We start from the raw sequence: 8,894 nt of genomic DNA, 5'->3' as shown, positions 1-8,894 counted from the left end.
ATTGGTAACTCTAAGAATGGTGCCTTCAAATATCTAAAGGATCGGTTGTGGAGCAAAGTTCAAGGATGTATTGCAAACACAATGTCAGCATCGGGTAAGGATGTCCTTGTTAAATCTGTAGCCCAAGCAGTGCTAGTCTTCTCTATGTCTTGCTTCAAGCTACCTAGAGGACTGTGTGAACACCTTAATATGCTTATAAGGAAATTCTGGTGGGGGAGCAAAGAGGACAAATGCAAACCTCATTGGGTATCGTGGGAAACTATGACCCAACCGAAAGGTATGGGTGGTCTGAGTTTTAAAGACTTCGAGCTGTTCAACCTAGCTATGTTGGCAAGACAGGCATGGAGATTGTTAGAGAGCCCCGAGACGCTGAGTGCAAGGCTGTTGAAAAGCATTTACTTTCCAGACTCATATATCTTGCAGGCTAGCCTTGGGAGCCACCCTAGTCAGATATGGAGGGCAATTATCGAGGGAAGAGATACCTTAAAACAGGGTTTAATAAGGAGGGTGGGTAATGGCGACACGACACATATCTGGAGTGACAATTGGCTGCCGAGGGATGAGATGCTTCGCCCTTATGGTAGTAGAGTACAGAACCCACCGTCGTTGGTCTCGGAGCTAATTGGCCATACATCTGGAACTTGGAATAGAACGGTAGTGGAAGCAACTTTCATGCCAATGGATGCCACTGTCATTCTTGGGATTCCCCTCTGCACCCGAAATATCCCTGATTTTTGGAGTTGGCACTACGATAAGCATGACCTGTTCACTGTGAAATCAGCTTATAACATGCTCGTAGCAACGAAGCAGCGAAGAGAAGCATGGTTGGAGGGAACTGCAGGCCCTTCGAGCTCAAATGCAGAGAAGAGTAGTTGGAAGAGTCTGTGGAGGACGAGTGTTCCGGGTAAAGTAAGGATGTTCTTGTGGCGCATGTCCAAACACTCCCTGCCAACAAATGATGTACGATTGCATCGCCACATGAAAGACTCAGCCAGCTGTGGGCTTTGTGGCGCGCTTGACTCCTGGCGACACTCCCTCATTGAATGCACCGCTTCTAGGTGCACTTGGGCTCTCAGCGACAGTGATCTTGTGCAGCAAATGATGGAAATCACTGAACCCTCCGCCAAACAATGGATGTTTACCCTTATAGAAACTCTATCGCAGCAGAAGTTCACGTTGCTTGCGGTAACTATGTGGGCTATCTGGTCGGCACGACGAAAAGCGATACATGAAGGTATTTTCCAGAGCCCTCAATCCACACATGCGTTTGTGAATAGGTACATATCAGAGTTGGAAATTGTTGGTACGGGCAATTCGCGCGTCGGCATGGGTACAGTATCGCATGTGGCGCCTGCTGCCAGACCCAAGGCTCCTCCTACGGGATATGCAAAAATCCATGTGGATGCAGGAGTAAGGTTTGAGTGGGGAGGATCCGCCATTGCTATCTGCAGGGATGACCAAGGTTTTTATCTTGGAAGCTCAGCACTCATCATTTATGGTGTACACGATCCAACTGCTTTGGAGGCAATTGCTTGCCGGGAGGCATTAGCTTTGGCAGAGGACCTCAACTTGCAACAATTCATTATTTCCTCAGATTGCATTCAAAAGGGGACCAGAGGACGATATGGTACTATTATTAGCGAAATAAAACTAAGTGCGTCTACTTTTAATTGTAATTTTGTTTGGGAGGGTCATGCCGTTAACTATGAGGCACATAGATTAGCTAAATTTGCTCTTTCGCAGGGTCCGGGACGCCACATGTGGCATGGAAACCCCCCATGACGTTCTATGCATACCACACCATGTGGTTTTTGGTGATGAATAAATTGTTTTTCACCCCTCGAAAGCTGAGAGAGAACCGCACCTGTTTATAAGGTGCGATGCGCCAACCCTCTCGAGCTCCTCTCTAAAGCAGACTTTCGGGCCTAATCTGTCTCTATGTGCCTGTGGGCCTACTGGGCTTACTACGGGCCTGAATCCTGGCCCATTGTTGGGTTTCTAGTCGCATTCAGGCCGTGGGGGCCTAGTAGGAGGCACTTTTTTTTTGTTTTTTTGTTTTCTTTACTTATTGTTGCTATTTTTATTTTTTTTTCCAGTTTTTTGTTTTGTTTTCTGCATTATTTATTTTCTTTTGTTTTTTGGCTTTATTTTTTTAATTCTTTTTTCTTTTAGTTTTAGAAAAATTATAAACTTTCTGTTAGTGCCATTAGTTTTCAAATTTGAAAACACTTTTTTTGTTTTTTTGTTTTCTTTCTAGCTTTATTTATTTTATTTTGTTTCTACTTACAACAAAATACTTATTGTTGCTATTTTTATTTTTTTCCCGTTTTTTTGTTTTGTTTTCTGCATTATTTATTTTCTTTTGTTTTTCCTTTATTTTTTAATTCTTTTTGCTTTTAGTTTTAGAAAACTTATAAACTTTCTGTTAGTGTCGTTAGTTTTCAAATTTGAAAACACTTTTTTTGTTTTTTTGTTTTCTTTCTTGCTTTATTTATTTTATTTTGTTTCTACTTACAACAAAAGTCTCAGAACCTAAAGTCTCATGACTGCCACATGATTACATGTGAACACATGAGGACTTTCAGCAGTTGGTTGGAAACATGTCTCAGAGATGAAAACACTGTTTGTGATGAGCTGTACTCGTTGTCCAGGGGACCATCTTCGGCTGTTACTATTTGGAAAGGATACGAGATAAATGGGAATACATTTTACACGATCGCCCAAGATCAAAAGAGCACCAACCAAAACAGCGGTGTCCGCTTTGATGCAGCCACCGAGAGGGGAAAGGACACATATTATGGTTACATAGTGGACATATGGGAACTTGACTACGGAGTAGATTTTAAGGTCCTTTTGTTTAAGTGCAAATGGGTCAATCTGTCAGGTGGCGGGGTACAGGTAGACCCACAGTACGGAATGACAACAGTGGATCTGAACAATCTTGGGTACACTCACGAACCGTTCGTCCTAGCCAATGATGTGGCACAGGTTATCTATGTGAAGGAAATGTCTACCAAACCAAGAAAAAGAAAAAATAAGCAATCGAATACATCATACGATGAGCCAAAGCGCCACATAGTTCTTTCAGGAAAAGGGGACATCATGGGAGTGGAGGGCAAGACAGACATGTCCGAATATTATGAAAAGTTTCATGAAATTCCTCCCTTCAAAGTCAAGGCTAACCCAAGCATCCTGATAAATGATGAAGATTATCCATGGTTACGACGCAATAAGGAAAGGACACAAGCGAAGAAAAAGTGAAGACTTTCTCCACAACTATTATGATGATACCATGCCAAATTTCAACCTTTTTGTAGTTCATTTGAAATGCATGTTGTAACAGACAAGTTTCCGTATGAAATTCTGATACTTCGAAAGAGATTGCCCGTTTTGTACACGAAGTGCATCCAGTTTTTGCCGTAACCCTCTCAACTTTCTTGCATATGCTATGTGGATGAAATGATGATACCATGCCAAAATAAAAGAGAGGCGCAATGCTCACCTGCACGTTGCTTAGCTTTAGGCCAACATGCAGGTGAGCACTGCGCTTCTCCCTTCATCGTCTCTACACTCAGGGCTTATAAACCGCTACGAGTGCCTCTCATTTGGCAAGGTGGGACTAAAAAACAGCTGTAGAAAGAATCAACTAAAAAACTCTTTTACCGGTTCATGCCACGAACCGGTACTAAAAGGTGCTCGTGGGGCCCCAATCTTAAAATCTGTACCAAATAAAATGCCTTTGTAACAGCCTTAGAACTGGTACTGAGGGAATCAACTAAAAAGCTTTTATAAACCTCTAGTATTATTGAAACTAAAATTATATAGAATTTTGTTACAAACTTTAATAGAAAAAGAATTATCATAAAAGAAAATAAATAAGTAATTCAAATTTAGTTCAAAACATTAAAAGCAAAAAGAATTATCATAAAAGAAAATAAAAAAGTAATTAGAATTTTGTTACAAACTTTAATAGCAAAAGGAATTATCATAAAAGAAAATAAATAAGTAATTAGAATTTTGTGCAAAACATTAAAAGAAAAAAGAATTATCATAAAAGAAAATAAATAAGTAATTAGAATTTTGTTACAAACTTTAATAGCAAAAAGAATTATCATAAAAGAAAATAAATAAGTACTTATTGTTGCTATTTTAATTTTTTTCCAGTTTTTTTGTTTTGTTTTCTGCATTATTTATTTTCTTTTGTTTTTTGCTTTATTTTTTAATTCTTTTTTGCTTTTAGTTTTAGAAAAATTATAAACTTTCTGCTGGTGCCATTAGTTTTCAAATTTGAAAACACTTTTTTGTTTTTTTGTTTTCTTTCTTCATTTATTTATTTTATTTAGTTTCTACTTACAACAAAATACTTATTGTTGCTATTTTTATTTTTTTCCAGTTTTTTTGTTTTGTTTTCTGCATTATTTAGCCGTTGGTCCCGGTTCGAGCCACCAACCGGGACCAATGGTAGTGGGCCAAGAGCGAGGCCCATTGGCCCCGGTTCGTCCCACCAACCGGGACCAAAAGGTCCAGACGAACCGGGACCAATGGCCCACGTGGCCCGGCCGGCCCCCGGGGCTCACGAACCGGGTCCAATGCCCCCATGGGTCCCAATCCAGGACTGAACCGGGACTAATGGGCTGACCCGGCCTAGACCTTTGCCCCCTTTTCTACTAGTGTTACTTCATAGCTTGGATTTCTATGACGTCATCAGAAGCAATTAAGTTGACGATATCCGACGGAGACGACCAAGTGGAAATACTCCCCACCTTCTCTGCATCGTCGTCTTACCAACTCCGGGCATCCACATATGCTTAAGATTTCGAGGGCTGGCAAACGCTCCTGGAGACCTTGCGGGAATTCCTCTAAAGCTTTACAGGAAGAAATCTTCAATGTCCTAAGAGAAGTTAGTCCACGCATCCCATCAGGTAGCCCTTTCAGGCCACTACAATATTTCACCTCAAAACTCCTCAGCTTGACCAGATTCCCAAGGTTCGAAGGCAGTGCCACCACACTGTGGCATCCCGCAATCACCAATATCTCCAGGGAGATTGGAAGGGTCTCCTCCTCAGACGATGAAGTGTCCCCCTCCAGGTTAACACAATTAAAGATACGCAGAACGCGGAGATGGTCCAAGCACCGGAGATCATCTATTGTCAGCTCTTCCATGAATGGAAAGCATTTCCAAGGCATAAGGTGTGATCTGGACAATCGGGAGCTTGTGTATAAGCTGTTGGATCCTTTCAGATACAAATACTTCAGTTTTTCAAGAGGTCTATCACTTTGGCATTGCTTTGCGTCTAGAGACAACATGGCTATATCCTCCTTAGACTGAAGATATAATCTGATGAGAAATGGCCAATAGCCCAAGCGGATGCTCATAAGAACTAAACTGACTGCAGTACTGTGAACTCCGGTTATTATCAAGTACCTAATGATAGGGGTCACTGGAATACTTTCAAGCTGAGGGCAATCTACGATCCTTAGCTTTTCAAGCATCGGAAAATTTACAAAGCTATCACTGGGATCTCCCACACTATTTTCAGCCAACATCTCCAGCCTTTGTAACTTAATCAACTCCATCGTCTTCAACCTTGGGAAACATTGCTGATGGGTAATGCATCCTCGAGCTTCCACATGAAGGTTATTACATAATGTGGTTAGGTTATCCATCTTCTTTAAGACCAGTGTCTCCAGAGAGACCGAGAACCATACTACAGGTTTACTCTTGCATCTTGGGCAATCAGAAATTTTGAGTTCTCTCAAGCAGTTAAACATTTGAGGCTTTCTCATCCATTGTGATATTTCTAGGCCACCATATCCACACATCTCCAAATTTTGGATATTACTATGAGGTTCTAAACATTGAAGCATTTCTTCCACATCTTTAGGCTCATCATGAAATCCTTGGTCCCAAGAGAATAGCAAATCACTTAGATTTCGCTTCAGACTGAGATTGGCTTCTTTTGCATTCTCCACACTTTTTATCTTGCTCAAATTGAACAGTTCCAACCTATTTCTAAGGTGTGTCAAGCCTTTGAGCTGCTCTATTCCAAGTCCATCTCCTGTACCCACAACAAATGTTGTTAATATGTGAAGGTTGTTCAATAGACCAAAGTTTGGAGACATACTTTTTAGGCCACAACAACCAGAAAGGTAAAGATTGATGAGCTTTCTCAGTCTTCCCATGTCTTCTGGTAACTGTTGCAGCATAAAGCAATTTATAAGCCTCAATGTCTGCAAATTATACAACACACATATTGAATCTGGCAACCTAACAATGTGGGATCCAGACATGTCAAGATATCGTAAATGTTTTGCACTTATGGCCTTGCTAAAGATAACTGGAGGGGGGCAGTGTAATGCTCTTAGTGATGCTGATACATGTAGCAACTCTTCAAAGTCCTTATGTGATGGTGAAGAAGTACCTAATAAAGTGTGGATGAATGTTGTGCCTTTGTATAACCCAATGATCTTTTTAATTTCAGACTCTGACACTTTCACATGACAAACACCTTTTAACAATGCTTTCTGTTGAGACAATTCTTCTATACATGCACATTCATCAGTGACATCTTTTGCTAGATCATGCATTAAGTCATGCATTTTACATACAATTGTCTCATATTGTGTGTCACCATCATAGACAGCTGATTTGACTACCACTTTCTTATCTTGGAGGAAGGACCTCCAAACCAACTCATCAAAAATGAATTCTCCTTTATGTACTAAATCCATTGATCCCTCTTCTTGAATAAATCCATTTGCCATCCATAGTTGGATCAACCTATCCTTCTCCATCTCATAATCCTTGCGAAAAACCGCACAGAATGCAAAACATTGCTTCATTTCAGAGGACATGTGTTTGTAGCTTAACTTCAGTATGAGCATTACCTCATATTTGCCTCCATCATTATCCCCAATGTTACTTTCTTTGATGACCTTCCATTCCTATACTTTTTCCTTTGAACTCAGCAATCCGCCCATCGTCTTAAGAGCAAGAGGCAAACCCCACATATATTGACAATACGCCTTCCGATGGCGACCAACTCTGGTTGGTTATCAACGCCATTGCTAAATGCTTTGTTCGAAAACAATTCCCACGAGTCTTCTTCACTCAGAAATACTAGCTCGTGGGGCTTGGCAGTGCACATTATAGAGGCCACTTGTTTGCTTCTACATGTGACCACTATAACACTTCCTGGTCCACCAACAGAACACAATAGTGGCTTCAGTTCATCCTCCCACATTCTCTTATCTTCATTCCATACATCATCGGGAACAAGTAAAAACCATTTTTGTCCAATGACTTCATCAAGTTTATTCTGCAATAGTTTGATGTTGCCAGTCATGGGAGAACTTCCATTTGTGGCCAATTCAATTATGGATTTCAAAAGAGCAATAACATAAAAAATTCAGAGACGCAGTGCCACATCTTCAATTGGAAATGTTTGTGGACCTCTTGTTCATTGTACACCATCTTAGCAAGAGTCGTCTTGCCAAGACCACCCATCCCAAAGATGGACAGCACCTGCACCTTCTGCTGATCTTGTCGGTCCAGCAGTTGCTTCACCACCATCATCTTATCATCATCTCTTCCAAAGATTTTGGTGCAGTCATCCAGTTTTAAGTGTGTTTGCCGGCAAGGATGTTGCCGCTTCTCCCTACTGGTAGAATTTTCCAGGCCAAACTTGTTCATCTCCTCAACCAACTTATTGATCTTCTCGAGGACGTTCTTGAGTTTCCTGGTCATTCCAAAACGGGAGAGCAGCGGGCTGTGGCGCGTGATGTAGCTGAGTGCCTTTCGGGTAGTGGACTTGCCAACCTTAGACTCGCGGCGCAGCGCCTCATAGTGGAAGTCATCGAGCACGTCATCGGCTTGGTAGGCGACGGACTTGAGCTCCTTTATCTTGCTCTTGACATAGCGATTTGTCTTGCTCATCTCCTCAGTGTTTGCCAGCTTACACTCGACGGCTAGTAGATGCCGCCCGAGCGTTTGGCGGTCGTCGTCGAGGCCACACATATGAGTCACCGTCTCGACGAGTGCATCTACGGCCTTGCCAGCCACGCTGCACACTAGAGGGAGAAGCAGCGACTCTGCAATGATCTTGCAGGTCGGAGCAAGAAGAAACGGCAGCGCAAGAAAGAAGAGAGGTTAGGCATTGATAGAACATGAACAACTTTGTAATTCTCCTATTTTATATTTTATAGTTCCATAATAGCTTAGGTTGTATAGCTCCTGTATATACCTCTTGTACATACTTTTTGATACATATACATAGTGGCGTTTTGGCCTGTTGTACAGCTATAAAAACATAACATGAACAATCAAAGAACAACAAACAAGGCCAAGGATTGAGCAGAGACTTGACCTCAATGACGCCCAAATTTGATCTTGTCCAAATTGGTGAAAGAGCAGCGAACTACTGCTCGTTCCTTCCGCCCTGTGTAGGCTCTTCACACGCCAAGGCTGCTGTGGAATTGTGTGGTTGCTGGAGAGAGGATGGAAGCAAATGGAGATAAGATCAGGGAATCCATGAGCTGTATATTGACTGACTGACTGACACATCTACCGACCGGTGGTCCCTCATTTATTTGCAACCATACATCACTATTATTGGATAATTATATAATTTCCTTAATTTTATATACTTTGAAATACTTTGTTTTATCTATACGCAACTGTTTCTTTAGATCATTTTAGCACTGCCATTCTATTAGTTCAGTGGATTATATTTCTTTGTTTATTTAGTCTTCTTAAGGCAATCCACTATAGTTTGTGTCCAGTTGTTCAGTTAGTACAAATAATTGTGGAAGTAAGCATTTTGGTCCGAAAAAAGGCAGTGGAAGGGAATAAAGATGAAAAGGTCGAGGAAATGTTGTATTTAGATCGACAACAT

General features: G+C 41.3%; 1 pseudogene; it reads right to left on the bottom strand.

Moving 5' to 3' along the window:
- Nucleotides 1-4,673: 4,673 nt before the first annotated feature.
- Nucleotides 4,674-8,046, bottom strand: LOC123084497 (putative disease resistance protein RGA1; annotated as a pseudogene).
- Nucleotides 8,047-8,894: the final 848 nt, after the last annotated feature.

The sequence above is a fragment of the Triticum aestivum genome, chromosome 4A (assembly GCF_018294505.1).
Source record: "Triticum aestivum cultivar Chinese Spring chromosome 4A, IWGSC CS RefSeq v2.1, whole genome shotgun sequence".
NCBI lineage: Eukaryota > Viridiplantae > Streptophyta > Magnoliopsida > Poales > Poaceae > Triticum > Triticum aestivum.
Note: the sequence above shows the minus strand (reverse complement) of the source record. Positions and strands in the feature narration are given on the sequence as shown.